Source organism: Triticum urartu, chromosome 2A (assembly GCF_056163025.1).
Source record: "Triticum urartu cultivar PI428250 chromosome 2A, HENAU_Tu73, whole genome shotgun sequence".
NCBI classification, from domain to species: Eukaryota; Viridiplantae; Streptophyta; class Magnoliopsida; order Poales; family Poaceae; genus Triticum; species Triticum urartu.
The window spans coordinates 280,355,902-280,371,158 of record NC_141874.1 but is presented as its reverse complement, the minus strand read 5'-3'; the positions used below and the strand labels follow the sequence as shown (position 1 = coordinate 280,371,158).

Here is a 15,257-nt window from a genome sequence, read left to right as displayed (position 1 = left end):
AATTTAGCAACAATGTAATTAGCATAATCAACATACCATGGAGCAGTACGAGAAGCATTTATGACAGCTAATTGTTCATCAGGAAAACTATCATCAATAGGGAGTGGGTCATCGAGAACATTCTCTAACCTAGACAAGTTGTCTGCAACGGGGTTCTCAACTCCCTTTCTATCAATAATATGCAAATCAAATTCTTGTAGCAAGAGAACCCATCTAATAAGTCTAGGTTTAGCATCTTTCTTTCCCATAAGATATTTAATAGCAGCATGATCAGTGTGAATAGTTACTTTAGAATCAACAATATAAGGTCTGAACTTATCACAAGCAAATACAACCGCCAAAAATTCTTTTTTAGTAGTAGCATAATTTCTCCGGGCACTGTCTAGAGTTTTACTAGCATATTGGATAACATTTAATTTCTTATCAACTCTTTGTCCTAGAGCAACACCTACATCATAATCACTAGCATCACACATAATTTCATAGGGTAAATTCCAATCTGGTGGCTGAACTATAGGTGCATAAATCAAGGCTTTCTTAAGTATTTCAAATGCTTCAACATAATCATCATCAAAGACAAAAGGAACATCTTTTTGTAAGAGATTAGCTAGAGGCCTATAAATTTTTGAGAAGTCTTCAATAAACCTCCTAAAAAACTGGCATGACCAAGGAAACTTATTATACCTTTAATGTCCTTGGGACACGACATATTTTTAATAGCATCAACTTTAGCTTTATCAACTTCAATACCTCTTTCAGAAATTTTATGCCCCAAGACAATCCCTTCATTAACCATAAAGTGGCACTACTCCTAATTCAAGACAATATTAGCTTCTTCACATCTCTGCAAAACTCGATCAAGGTTGCTTAAGCAGTCATCAAAAGGAGTTCCATACACGGAGAAATCATCCATGAAAACCTCAACAATCTTTTCACAAAAGTCAGAGAATATAGTAGTCATATATCTTTGAAAGGTAGTAGGTGCATTGCATAAACCAAAAGGCATACGTCTATAAGCAAAGGTACCGAAAGGGCAAGTAAAAGTAGTCTTTTCTGATCCTCTTTAGACACAGGTATTTGAAAGAAACCAGAATAACCGTCTAGAAAGCAAAAATGTGTATGTTTGGATAATCATTCTAGCATTTGATCAATAAAAGTTAAAGGGTAATGATCCTTTCTAGTAGCTTTATTTAATTTGTGGAAATCAATTACCATTCCATAACCTGCAACAATTCTTTGTGGGATCAATTCATCTTTATCATTAGGAACAACACTAATACCTCCCTTCTTAGGGACACCATGGACATGACTTACCCACTGACTATCAGCAACATGATAAATTATACCTGCCTCCAGAAGCTTTAGTATTTCATTTCTTACCACTTCTTTCAACTTAGGATTTAACTATCGTTGGTGATCAACAACCGGTTTAGCATCTTTCTCAAATTTTATTTTGTGCTGGCATAGAGTGGGACTAATGCCCTTAAGATCATCAAGAGTATATCCAATAGCAGCATGGTGCTTCTTTAGATTTTTCAATAATTTCTCTTCTTCCTGCTCTGAAAGGTTAGCACTAATAATAACAGGATATATCTTCTTTTCATCAAGATAAGCATATTTAAAAGTATCAGGTAATGGTTTAAGCTCAAACACGGGATCACCCTTGGGTGGAGGAGGATCCCCTAGAATTTCAACAGGCAAGTTGTGTTTCAAAATAGTTCCCTGTTTAAAGAATACTTCATCTATTTCCTTTCTTTCATTCATAAACATATCATTTTCATGGTCTAGCAAATATTGTTCTAAAGGATCATTAGGAGGCACGACAATAGAAGCAAGACCAATAATTTCATCTTTACTAGGCAATTCTTTATCATGGGGTTGCCTACAAAATTTAGCAAAATTAAAATCATGAGACATATCCCCTGAACCAACAGTAACAATATCCTTTTTGCAGTCTATCTTAGCATTAACAGTATTCAAGAAGGGTTTACCAAATATAATTGGACAAAAGTCATCTTGTGGGGAACCAAGAACAAGAAAATCAGTAGGATATTTAACTTTCCCACACAAGACTTCAACATCTCTAACAATCCCAATTGGTGAAATAGTATCTCTATTGGCAAGCTTAATTGTAACATCAATACCTTCTATCTCAGCAGGTGCAATATCATGCATAATTTCTTCATATAAGGAATGAGGTATTGCACTCGCACTAGCACCCATGTTACATAAGCCATGATAGCAATGATCTCCTATTTTAACAGAAATGACAGGCATGCCAACAACAAGTCTATGTTTATTTTTAGTATCGGGTCTAGCAATTCTAGCAGCTTCATCACAGAAGTAAATAACATGGCCATCAATATTATCGACCAAGAGATCCTTAACCATAGCAATACTAGGTTCAACTTTAATTTGCTCAGAGGGTGTAGGTGTTCTAGCATTACTCTTACGAACCATAGTTGAAGCTTTAGCATGATCCTTTATTCTAACGGGGAAATGTGGTTTCTCAGTATAAGCGGTTGGAATAATAGGATCAACATTATAAGTGATAGTCTTTTCTTCAACTTTAATATGTTTGACTACTTTTACTTCAACGGGAGGATGATATTTAAACCACTTCTCCTTAGGGAGATCAACATGAGTAGCAAATGATTCACAGAAAGAAGCTACTATCTCAGAGTCAAGTCCATATTTAGTGCTAAATTCACGAAAAGCATCGGTATCCATAAAAGATTTAACACAATCAAACTTAGGTGTTATACCTGACTCCTTACCTTCGTCGAGTTCCCAATCTTTAGAGTTGCGTTTAATTCTTTCCAAAAAATCCCATCTGAATTCAGTAGTCTTCATCATAAAAGAAGCAGTACAAGAAGTATCGAGCATGGAGCGATTATTAAGAGAAAGCTGAGCATAAATTTTTTGAATAATAATTTCTCTTGAGAGCTCATGATTGGGGCATGAATATAACATTAACTTAAGCCTCCCCCAAGCTTGAGTGATACTTTCTCCTTCGCAAGGCCGAAAATTATATATATAATTATGATCATGATGAATCAGAAGCATAGGATAAAACTTCTGATGAAATTCCAATTTCAATCGGTTGTAGTTCTATGATCCAATATCATCACATAGCCTAAACCATGTCAATGACTTTCCCTTCAAATATAAAGGGAAGACCTTCTTCTTGATAACATCCTTGGGCAGACCTGCAAGCTTAAATAATCCACAAACTTCATCCACATAGATTAGGTGCATATCGGGATGTAATGTTCCATCTCCTGTAAAAGGATTAGCTAGCAGTTTCTCTATCATACCCGAAGGAATTTCAAAGTAAACATTTTCAGTAGGTTCAGTAGGTTGAGGAGCAACTCTTTGCTCTACTGGTCGGGGTGAAGATACCCTAAACAAGCCCCTCACAGGATTATTTTCCATAGTAACAAGTGATAGTAAATTTCAGCACACTATATAAATTTTTCCTTACCAAATTGCACCTACCAAAGGCGCTTCACTCCCCGGCAACGGCGCCAGAAAAGAGTCTTGATGACCCACAAGTATAGGGGATCTATCGTAGTCCTTTAGATAAGTAAGTGTGTTGAACCCAATGAGGAGCAGAAGGAAATGACAAGAAGTTTTCAGTAAGGTATTCTCTGCAAGCACTGAAATTATCGGTAACAGATAGTTTTGTGATAAGGTAATTCGTAACGGGTAACCAGTAACAAAAGTAAAAAAAGGTGCAGCAAGGTGGCCCAATCCTTTTTGTAGCAAAGGACAAACCTGGACAAACTCTTATATAAAGGAAAGCGCTCCCGAGGACACATGGGAATTATCGTCAAGCTAGTTTTATCATGCTCATATGATTCGCGTTCGTTACTTTGATAATTTGATATGTGGGTGGACCGGTGCTTGGGTACTGCCCTTCCTTGGACAAGCATCCCACTTATGATTAACCCCCCTCGCAAGCATGCGCAAATACGAAAGAAGAATTAAGGTAAACCTAACCATAGCATGAAACGTATGGATCCAAATCTGCCACTGTTGATGAGTTGAAAATGGGCACGTATTTCCCACATCCTTTTAATATGATCTTGCACTGCACAGTCATACTTCGCACAAAACTCTTGCCAATTTGCAACTCATCAATAGTGGCAGATTGCATCTGTACAATTTTCATTTCTTCTTCCATTCCTTCCCTCAAAGCCATGTATGCACCCATGTTATCCTTCATATTCTTCAGCACGTGCCATATGCAGAACCTATGGAGAGAATCTCCGAACACTCGAGGAACATCCACTTTCATTGTTGAATCTTGATCAGTCAAGACTATCCCTGGTTTCTGGCCTTGCATGACTTCTACAAAAGTCTCAAACAACCATGTGAAAGTATCTGCTTTCTCATTTTGCAATAGCGCCCAACCAAACACTATTGTTCGCCCATGTCCATTGATTCCAACAATCGACGAAAATGACATGTTGTACTTGTTAGTGCTATAGGTTCTGTCAAAGGATATGATTTCTCCATACAACTTGTAGTCCAATCTGAACCGAGCATCTGTCCAGAAAATGCTTCGCACAGTGTCATCATCACCTATTTGCATCTTATAGATGAAACCAGGGTTCTCATGCTGCAACTTCTCGATATACTGCCGAGTCCACTCAATATCTGTGTTCTTCATCTTCTTTATCCGCTCATCCTGTTTCATGCTATCAAGATTTTTTATTTAAAATTTCAAATTACCAAAGTTCCCACCACGCAGCCTCCTAAATATGCTCATAATTCTTCGTGGTTTCACCCTATTTTCTTGCAGCAACTTAGACAGGAGTATTTCTGCTTCACTCATGTGTTTATAGCTGAGGAAGAATTTTGTGAGTGAAGGCGAGCTCACAAAGCTATGGTTATGTTCCAGACAAACATACATAATGAACCATTTCCCTTCATTTAGCTTCACTGTCACATTCATAGGGCAGTTTGTTCTCTCGATTACACTCCTCTTCCTTTTCCTAATACCCGAGTTGGTTTCACATGTCTTCCTACTCTTGAAGCACTGTATAGTGATCTTCCTCTACTTGTAGTTTCTTCCTTTTTTCATTGCAAAACCATTCATCTGTGCATATACATTCACAAATTTGACTGCCTCATCTAGCATAGAGAAAACCATGCCAACAGCGGGTGTACTTGACTTCTCCAATTCATCTGGCGTAGGGAATACATATTCTTCCTTCCCATTGCATGCTCCAATTTCATCACCAGAATCTTCATTTTCAGATAGATGCTCAGCATTTGAATTCCCAACAAGATCAACTATCTACAAGAAAAAAAGAACACAATCACAGAATTCTATGTCAGATTTCCTATCATGCTAACTTCTAACTTTTTGTGTGCACCAACCAGATCAAGAAAAAAAACATACTATTTTCTTTGCTTCTACATTTTTATTCAAAGTGTGTGCTATACCTGTTCGCAAAATTGTTCTGATGTATGTGCTGTAGAAACTATTACACTGAATCCATTATCAGAAACACTAGCCTGCATCAAATGAACACTTTCGTTCAAACATAATGTGCATTTAATTCCTCAACATAAGTCCAATTTATGATACAAGATTACAATAAAGGCATGATTTACCTTGTCAATAGCCTTAGACTGCTGTCTCTCATTCACAACAACTAGTTCAATATTAGTAGCAACTTCCTACAATTTTTACATTTTCTTTGTTAATTTAACAACTATGAATCTGGACATTTCCAATTATTTACAATAAAACAAACAGTAAAAAACACTATCAGGTTCCTAGCTGGAGTATAAAACTTACTTTCAGAGACCCATGAATACAAAGTTCTTCCACCATTACAGGAATGGTATCACTAATGTCTTCGGTTACAATCAAATCACGGTTATGAGTATTTTCTTCCTGAGTGCCACAATAAGAACCACCATAACTTTTGCTTACACCTTCCTGACTGCTTATGATTACCTGTTTTTTTAAAGACCATCATATCTATCAATCAAAGGTCAATGGCACATGAAAATGGAAATTGCATTTTGGTAATCCCAAAGAACTTGTTAAACTGGCCTCAACTTCTTTTCTCATCGACTGATGCAATACGTACTGATCAAATTCAGCCATGAAAACATCATCTTTTTCCTGCAAATTTGTTTTTCATCCATCAGAGTAAGTTCTTCTCTAAAGTTACTAATAGCTACAATGAATTTTCAAAACTTTGAAACTTTAGAAACTAGAGTTTTGGATATAACGTCATTTTTCTTTCTAGTACTTCTTTTTGCTGGTTTCCCAAGTTTGGCTTCTCCAGATGCCATTTTTTCGCTTCATCATTTGAAAATCATCAAAAATGCTTTAATGAATTTTCCTGTGACATATGCTACAGAACAACACAACATGTACTGATAAGTGAACAGTACCATTTAATCATTTTCAGTACAAATCATTTCACGTTTAATTCTGATAAATCGTAGAGAACAACAAAATTGTTTACATATTAGTTATTTTAGACTATGTTTTATGATACTATTCGTTTTGTTTCAAGCATTGTCCATTCGTTCAAATTAAATATGAACAGAGTCAAACATGTCATGTGCCAGTTCTACTTCGGACTACGGAAACGATATCAACCTTTGCATTTTCTTGGGCATTCCATTAGCCTGTCTGAGAGATTGAGTTATTGTCTATATTTTTCAATCTGTAAGATGGTGACACTACTATGAACGAGACAAAGAATCCAACACGATTTTTCACCATCTTAACTTACATTCAAGACCATCTTCACCTTTCGTTTTCTTCTTCTTCCCCTGTTTGCTGACTGAACTAGGTGATAGTTCATTATGATTCATGGTTGATTGAACTGTTGGATAACCAAAGTTTTGTCAAAAACAGACATGAGCACATTTATCTGGAACACGAAGAAAATTAACTAGAAGAATATCTGTTTTCACTACTATCTTGAAGAAATTCTACTGCACTTCATATTTTATTTACCTAGTAGGTGCTCGTACCGCGGCGGAGATGCTCTTCTTCTTCGGCGATGGTTGTCTACCTTCAATCCTCGCCAGCCGTAGCCACAACCCCCCTTGTCCGCCGCTTTCCTGCCTCAAACCTAGCCGGCGGACACACACGCACGCCTTGTGCGCGCTGCCAGCACGGCCTGCGGTGCCTCGCAGAGAGAGGATGAGGACATTTTTTCTTTACATTTTTTTCTAGGGTTACCTATTTTTATCTATCCAAATAATACTAACCTGTCCAACCGATAGCTGGGGTCCACCCCACAATAGGCGGAGCCTGGTACTTGTGTCCGCACTTTCCCCTCTCTCACTCTTCCCCATTTCCTCCATTTTCTCTCGACAGCACCGTCGCCTGCCTCTATTTCTCTGGAAACCACCGTCGCCCACCTCCATACCATCGGCATCAACTTGAAGACCTATTTTCCTAAGATCCATCAGGTCAATTTCTTAAATAGTCCTCCTCTTTTATGTCTAAGTTTTGTTCCTCCTTTGCATATGCTCAGATCTGGTAGATTCTAATCCACTAGATCTTGGTGTGCCCATTTTTTCTGGTTGGAATTTCAGAGATCAATTCATGTTTTTCAGTTCGATATGCTGCTTGATTTTGGGTTCATCACCAAGCAGTTCAAGCTAGAAACATCTTACTACAAGAGCGCTCTGTTCTTCACTTCATCCCCAACTACTTATAGGAAGATGTACAACCAATGCACCTTGAGTTCATCCCCGAGTAGTTATAGGAAGATGTACAACCAGAGCAAAATATTTTTATTCCACGCTTGCTGTTCGACGAAAATGAGTAAATGGTTAAATGCACAATCAAGGCAAACAACTGTTGGACTAGTCATTTTACTGTCAGTGCACTAACCATTTGCTCTCAGTGCCCTCAACATTGCAACTATTTTTTCTTTTCAAATTATATTGCAGATGGAAGATGAAAATATTAAGGCAAGACAAGGCCAACAACTTGATAACCATGAAATAGTCAACATTAATGTTCTATCAAAAGTTGCCAACACAAATAATGTTCAACTTTCTTTCCAAAAAAGCATCCATTATCATGCTCTACTTTTTTATATTTCCCTACTAAATGTTTTCCCTACTAAATGTCCTAAGCACAAGTGATTGGCATAACATTTGTAGTTTCTTTTTAAGCACATTTGTTACTTAAGTATTAAGTGAATCTTTTTCCTCCATCAATGCGTCTGTACTAAACTTTATTCATTTTCTGCAGATGTCTACATCAAATGAATCACTTCTAAAGAAGAGGAATATCCAAGAACTACATATGGCAGAATTAAGTGATGACAAAATTTATAAAAAGAAGAAAGCAAGAACAATCTGCTAACATATTTTCTTATACTTTCAGTGATTTTGAAGTAACTCCATCTGTACAATAGAAATCATCTTTCCGTGCACATATTTTCTAAATATTCTAAACTTTTTATTAAATTACTTCGGGCAGTTATTCTGGACCATCTTAATATGTTCCTGATTTTCATATCAAATCTTATTGACGATCAAAAGATGATAGTACGAAAGCTAGGGTTCGGTTCTATTCTTCAAATTTCATAACTCGAATGTGGATGATTTATTCCACTAGTTAGTTGCCCAGTTCAACACAAGTACATGCAACATTGAACTTAAGAATGGGTTTAAATTCAAATTCATAGATGATGTTGTGCACAAAATTCTAGGCATCCCATGTGGAGGATTACCAATTCAGACAATCCCTACCAATGAAACAGTTCAATTCATGAATACATTCTTGCAATCAACTACTCCAACTCCAAAGCAACTATTCTCACTGATTACTCCTACCATAACTGAAGAAGCTTTCTCTAGGATATTCTTGCTATTGAATCTTTCTATCCTCATTGCACCTAACTCAAAGGGACTACCCAGCAAAAAATTCTTCAGTGCTTTGGTGGACATAGATTCTGTTCCCAAATACAATTGGTGTCTTTTTGCCCTGTCTTTCTTGGTTCATCAAATTAGAAAATTAGACATAAGGATCAACCCCTCAGCCATGCCAGGGGGATGCAAACTAATATTGGTGGTAAGAATTTTCTTCTTTAACTCTTTCTGAATTACACTAATTTGATTTACTCGTTCATAATATATTCTCTCTTCATTGAATGTTCACTAATTAGAGTTTTTTGCTGCCCATTCTTTCATGCAACATTTCTAAGGTCATGCACTTTGAATTCCTAATCACATATGAATACAAGATCCCCTCCAACATTTTCCCAAGGCTTCCAATGTGGTCATCAACTATGCTGAATGCTTTTTTAGCTCTTGATACAATGCCTGAAGAGGAAAAACAGTTTGGGAGGCTGCTAGTAAGAATTAACCACTTCCATTCTCTTCTTTCTTCTAAACTGTAGAATGAAAGTCGCTACTAGTAACAAAGCTCCTTCTTCTTTTAGTCATTTTGTTGCAATTATTTTTTGGAAACAATAAACTTTAACTTAATTATTTGCATTGCCATATGAAGCACATATCTTCGACCCCATTCAATGATGAACTGAATGAAATAGAACTGGAACTACCTGAATCAGTTCTACACTACATCAATAGAAAGTTCCCTTCTGTTCATGATGCATAGGTTAGTTAATGCAGAGAAAATAAAACAACAATCTCATATATTTTCCATCTAATTTATTATTATTTTTTCTAAACTTTTTTGCTTTATGAATCAGGAAAAGGCAAGAGTTGAACGTAGCACTCGGAAATTCTGGCAAACATTTCTATCAAATTCTATACTAACAATACATTCCTACATTGATGAGGCACACCATTGCTTTGGCCCCAAAATTCCATCCAAACAGAACAAGAGTGATGAACTCACCAAATTTCATTCTCTTCCAAATATGAACTCCAGCAATACTACAAGTCATCCTTGTTCATGCAAGTTGGAAACTGAAAATCATCCTGTCCTAGAACCATTCCTCTCTTCAATAGATTTCATTGATTTCCCTGGGCCTCACATTTATCCAGCCACTTTTGATGAAGAAAACAACAAAATATTAGTTGAATATCTTATCCAAAGCATGTCTGAATCTCTCCATATTGACAAGCAGATAAATTTTGACCTACTATTGCTCAGTGCATCAACAACTACATAGGTTATCCAAATGGATGAACAAACACAAGCTGACCTAGGTGGTTCTACTACTTTCCAAGGTAATCATTTCTCCAGCATTTGTTTTTATCATTCTTCATATGGTCTTCCTTTTTTAAACCCATCTTTGTAACCTTTTTACGCTTATACCAGCAAGAACTAAATCACTTTTTACTAATTCAAGTATGTACCTGTTCTTTGTCCAATATGAATACATAGTGATTGTTGAATCAATGAAGACTGATCACTCAGTGAGGGAAATGATTGGAAAAGAACTTCTACAATGCAGAGAAGAAAAATTCAGCATAACTCAGTGGAAATTTATCTCATCTAATAAAGGCAATACTACTGTTTTGTTTGTTCATCAAAACAACTAACATTTTTTCTTTCTGTACTACTCGAACATAGTAGTTTAAACTCATTTTGTGCCATGTTTCAACAGCTAATTCATTATATTGCTCAGAAGATCAAGAAGAAATACCACCTGACCCGCTAGTTCCTACAGTTGTAGCTAGCCATATCGATGAACAAGCCGAATATCAGAGTAACAAGGCTGTTACAAATAATACCCAAGTGGGATATAGTTGTTCAACATGAATCAATGTTGAACATGATATTCCCTCTTTCAATATATGCTATAACTGCTGGTCTACATGATACACTTCCACATCAAATGACTAGTTGCAATAACGCAAGTCTTTCACTGCCTGTTGGTCCCACCTATAATGTTAATATTAGTGGCAAGTATCCACTGTTATCCAATCAGAAAACTTCGTTTCTACATAGCAATAGCCCTCTTAGGACTTTCAGCATCAACTCTGGTCAACCAGAAAACAGATTTGGAACTCCACTTGATGATCCAGGATTATATAAACTTCTAGAAGACTTTGAAGCTGAATGCAAAATAAAAGAAATCATGGAAGGAAAGAAGAAGCTGTTTCAGAAATTCTCTTCAGCAACAGTTGTTTACCAGAACAAAAACATGCAGTACCAACAAGTTATTTTTCTCAAGCCCGGTTCAGCCTGAGTTCTTCAAGACTATGAACGCAACTCTACCACATTTGGACTCAAGGTATTTTACCTGTTTTCGGATAATTGCAACTACTTGAAGCCATTAGTTTCATAATATATGTTTCCTCTTTCCTTCTATCTGCCTCTTGTTCTGGTACTACTTCTTGTAATAACCTTTCTTGTTTACATTCATAAAAAAATAGCCAAAGGATTTTCCAAGTAAATGAAGTCTGGGTTGATCAGAAGACTTTGACTATTTCATGAGACCTGGCTCTTGGATGAGTCCCCATTTTTAGATTGTTACTCGAAAATTCTTAATACAAACCAACTATTCCGCGGGAGGCAAGGACTTATCCCAAACACTGATGTTATTACACACATTCCGCAAAGAGAAGATATGGTAGTGCTCGCTTCATTTTGTGCTAAGTACTTTTTCATCTTAGTGACAGAAATCCACCAAAAAAGATATAAGCATCACTCATTTTAGTATTATTGATATTTTTCACAAACGACAATGCAGGAATTATTAATGCGGCCTCTATTGGATCATTCAGATCCTATTTGTAGAGATATTTTAAGTGAAGGAATGGTTGGATTCAGCCTGGATAGAGAAAATTTCATTAGTTCTCTAACTTGAATAACAAAACATATATGAGCATTTCTCTTTAAACACTATGTTTGCATGAAGAATGCATTATTTTCTTATCCCTACAAAACCAAACTGATATGGCTTCTATTTTTCTACGTGTACTTACCTTGCTTCAATGATAAGAAGTGAATTTTAATTTCCGCAAACCTGGAATCCGGGAGGTACTTCGACATTGAATCCTGATGGCTCTGGACAAGATAGATTCACCACTATCATTAGCACTGTTGCCTACAATTTCAAAACACTGTTTGCCTTGACATACCCGAACTGCACTGCATTCAACATAAAGGACTCCGACTACAGATTTGTTGCAGTACCTAGAACTCATTTTAGGTCCATAGCTTCTCTTTTTTTCATTCAACATTTTCAGTTGAATTACCTTAGTTAATTGCAGTTTTCATATATTCGTAAACTAAGTTCAGTTCTTACAATCTCATGTATCCCAGGTATGATACATGACTTTTTTGTTGCAAATTTTAAAAAACTACCGTGGAATGGGAGTTCCAGGGTTCTCAACTGTAAGATCCTATCATTTCCAGACCAATACCTTTTCATTTTTTAACTGTACAACTGAAAGAGAATAAATTTTCTTCCAGGCTGATTTGCAAGCTCTGCGTGAAATTTTCTTGTACGAGATAGCAACATACCCCAACAGTGAAGTTCAATTACCTATAGTGAGAAACTTCCTACAAAACCATGTAAGTTCTAGACCGTTTTTTATCATCCTCCATCTGTTGGTTATCTCTGTTCTTGCCATTCTTCTATCACTTCTATATAATTTATGTTATGAAAGTTGGTTACTCTTTTTGTCAAAATGTTTCTTATGTATTTTCTAAATCTGTTATTCCACATGGGTTTCGATCATTCAAATAAACAACTGCCGAGGCCACAATTGCAGCTCTGCAAAAAGCCTGAAACATTTTCCCTTCTCTTTTTAATAATTCCTTTCATAAAGTTTTTCAAAAAAACATCTACCTAGCTTTGAGATTCATACGTAGCAATTATTGTAGTGTTAACCTGATTGTTGAAACAGTCGAACTACAAATAACTTTGCAGAAAAAGTTCAACATAAAATGTTTTGCATATAGCCCAGAGAATAAGTGTTCAATCAAATAGTAATCTGTCAAGCAACTATAGAAACTCTTGGCTAACTTCTTTTCTAAAAATATGTCATACATTTGTGCTTTGTTTCATTAGAATACAATACATTTTCCCCTACCATCCATATTCAATCGCCTACATTAAACTGCTTTTTGGAATGCTTCCACATAATAAAATTCTTTTCCATAATGAGTGAATTTTTTTTCAATTACAATCAACACGGGATGTTTTCACTCTAAATTAGTATGTAAAGTGTCCAATTCTATATGGAGTAGCATTGCAAGGTCAAGGAAAAATATTAGCACATTCAGATCATTTTCTTCACATTTTTTCTGGCTATTTAAAACTGTTACTTTCTTACCTCATTATGACTTTTGTGGATGTTACAATATAATGACCAGCAATTATTTTTTTGCTCAGCTTAATAAAACAGGTACAACAACTACTACAAGACAATTCCAACAAGAACTACGACAGTCAAGAGAATCCACACAAATGGATAAAGACATTATTTTGATCCCTTGTATGACATTTTCTTCCCGATCAATTTTGTTTGTATGACATGTTTAGAAAATTTAGTACCAAAAAGAGTCCCTGACATCATACTGTGTTTTGCATTTTCTTATGAATTTTTTTCTACAATCTTTGTTCGATACATTTTTCCGTTCCAACTTACGAACATACAACAAAAAAACTTTTTTTTTGAATGGAAAATAGCAACAAAACTAGTAGTTCAAACTCGAACCAGCATCTACGCACCACTTTTCCCTATCGTGCACAAAGAAACTTCCTAGCGCCCGAAATAGTCTCCACTCCAACGAGCACGAAATGGGCTAGCCCAAATCGTTCCCACCGTTCGTTCGAAATAGTGTACCCCCTACGCGCCTGCATGCTTCCTGGCGCATAGGTCGCCATATAGGTTGCGCATAGGTCGCCATATAGGCTGTCAGGACCCCGATTCTAAGTCACACCGATCTAGTCTGTAACACCTCATATCACTTTGCGGCCTCACGCACGGTATTCCCACGGGTGTCGCCTTATCATGGCCTGGGACCGTTTGCGCCTTTTGGCTCACGTATATGATAGTGTCGCTAGCATCCATATGATAGAGAACACGGGCCATGGTAAGGCGACACCCGTGGGAATACCGTGCGTGAGTGTGACGCCCGGATAATTAAGCTACAGTGAACCTCCGCTAATGATGCCACGTCACCTCAGTTACTGCTGCCAATCCCTCGTTAGTTCAAAAACCGGTTCAAAATTCAAATTCCAAATATGGCATACAATAAAAGTTTTCAAACATTGAAACAAAAATGTTCGGGGTGAACCAAAAATAGCATAGATAATTGTGGTGGAGAAACCAAACCTTGATAAAATGTTTAAGGGCTCTAAAATGATTAAAACAGTAGTGAAAACAATTAAACAAATGCCTATTGAATTTTATAAAAATATTAAAACTATTTTATTATGGGTTAAGATTTAATCTAACAGTAGATTGTTTATAAATACAAATTTAGGTACTAATTATAATTTTTATAAATCTAAAAATAAAAGAAACTAGAAATAAAACAGTACAAGAAAATAAATAAAAGAAAAGATAAAACAGAAAAGAGAAAAACTAAACTAACAAAAAACAAAAAAAGAGAAAGACCCCCCCCCCCACGCTGGGCCTCAGCCCAGCTGGCCATCCAACCAGGCCGGCCCACCTAACCCCTCCATAACCTCCTACCGACGGAAACCCTAGCCCGGTCCACCCCCACTGCTCCCGCACGATTCCCACTCCTCCCCCACGTCTCTCTCCCCCTCGTCTCGATCTAGATCGGAGCCGCGCCCGATCCCGACGCAGGAGCCCATCCCCGACCACGCCCTCGCCGCCCGGTGCACACGCCGCCGCCTAGACCTCGCCGGCCTCCCCGCCGGACCGCACGCCTTCCTCGTCCTCCTCCCCGACGCGCATCACCAAGCCTCGCCGCCCCGTTCCCCTGCACCGCAAGTGAGGCCCAGCCTCTCCTCCGCTCTTCCCCTGCTCCGTGCCCGCCCCCGGCCTCCTCTCCCTTGCTTCTGCTCCCGCATCGCCGAACGCGCCGCACCGCGCACGCGCCCCGCCCACGCCTCGGGGCCGCGTTCTGGCCGCGCCCACGCCGCAGCTCGACGTGCTCCGCCTCCCCCCGCTGTGGCCTCGCCTCCTATCGCTCTCGCCCGCGTCCGTGCCTCTGGCCCGTGCTCACCCTACCCTCGCACGCTCGTCAGCTCGCACCTGCCGCGGCCCGCACCGCTGCAGCCTCCCCTGCTGCCTCCGCCGCCCGCCGGCGCCCGCGGACAGCCGCACCCGGCCAACCCCGCGGTGCCCCGCCCACG

At 38.1% G+C, this 15,257-nt stretch overlaps 1 long non-coding RNA gene and 1 pseudogene across 3 annotated transcripts; one reads left to right on the top strand and one right to left on the bottom strand.

Annotated features, from left to right (window-relative positions):
* Positions 1-3,997: 3,997 nt before the first annotated feature.
* Positions 3,998-6,318, bottom strand: LOC147984822 (protein FAR1-RELATED SEQUENCE 5-like; annotated as a pseudogene).
* Positions 6,319-7,294: 976 nt separating this feature from the next.
* On the top strand, positions 7,295-13,554 carry LOC147984821 (uncharacterized). Of its 3 annotated transcripts, XR_015616239.1 has the most exons (9): positions 7,295-7,455; positions 8,249-9,073; positions 9,207-9,356; positions 9,512-9,622; positions 9,717-10,200; positions 10,358-11,210; positions 12,245-12,316; positions 12,395-12,496; positions 13,333-13,554. It is a non-coding gene; the product is annotated as an uncharacterized LOC147984821 (long non-coding RNA). The 3 variants fall into 3 exon arrangements; XR_015616241.1 differs by lacking the exon at positions 9,512-9,622; XR_015616240.1 differs by lacking the exon at positions 12,245-12,316.
* Positions 13,555-15,257: the final 1,703 nt, after the last annotated feature.